We start from the raw sequence: 857 nt of genomic DNA, 5'->3' as shown, positions 1-857 counted from the left end.
AATCATTTTCAACAAATATTTTGTATTAGGGGGTATACAAATTAACACCAATCAAGAAAAATTGAAAATCAGTCCAAAAAATTGAAACCACAATAAACCAAATTTGTTTAGATGATATTTAACTAGTTTTTATAAAGATCATCATTATATATTTTTTTCAAATTCAGGAACCTAAATGTTCCAAAATGAACTGATATATAAATAAATTAGAGATAGTTGTAGTTTTGAATCTATTTTTGTAACTAATAAATCAAAGAGTATATTTTTCATATTTTCTAATTGTTAAAATTTTTATTACTTATTATTTAACACTTTGTTATTAAATTTTATGTTTTTTATGTGAATTTCACTCGAAAATATACTAAACTTGTCATTTTCATATAGATATGTGTGTCTCAATTTGTATTATTCTTCAATAAGTTATACAAATAAATGATAGATAATATATTCATAATGTGTAAATCTTTATACTCATAGTGTATAAATAATACACTCGAAATTTAAATTATATAATTATCAAATTGACTTTAACATATAGGAACTAGCTTTTATAAAGCTCATCAATACAGTTTTTTTTTTCAAATTCAGGAACTTGACCATTCCAAAGTGAACTGATATTTAAATAAAATGTAGATAACTCTGTTCTGAATCTAATCTTGTAACTGATAATTCAAAGAGCATATTCTTCATATTATCTATTTGTGAAAATTTTTATTACTTATAAGTTAACACTTTCTTATTAATTTTAATGTGAATTTCTCTCGAACATATAATAAACATGTCATTTTGATATAAATATGGGTGTTTTTATTTGTATTACTCTTCAAAGAGTAATAAAAATAAATGATTGTTGGTGT

The sequence above is a fragment of the Lupinus angustifolius genome, chromosome LG03 (assembly GCF_001865875.1).
Source record: "Lupinus angustifolius cultivar Tanjil chromosome LG03, LupAngTanjil_v1.0, whole genome shotgun sequence".
Lineage (NCBI taxonomy): Eukaryota > Viridiplantae > Streptophyta > Magnoliopsida > Fabales > Fabaceae > Lupinus > Lupinus angustifolius.
This window is presented reverse-complemented; position numbering follows the sequence as displayed.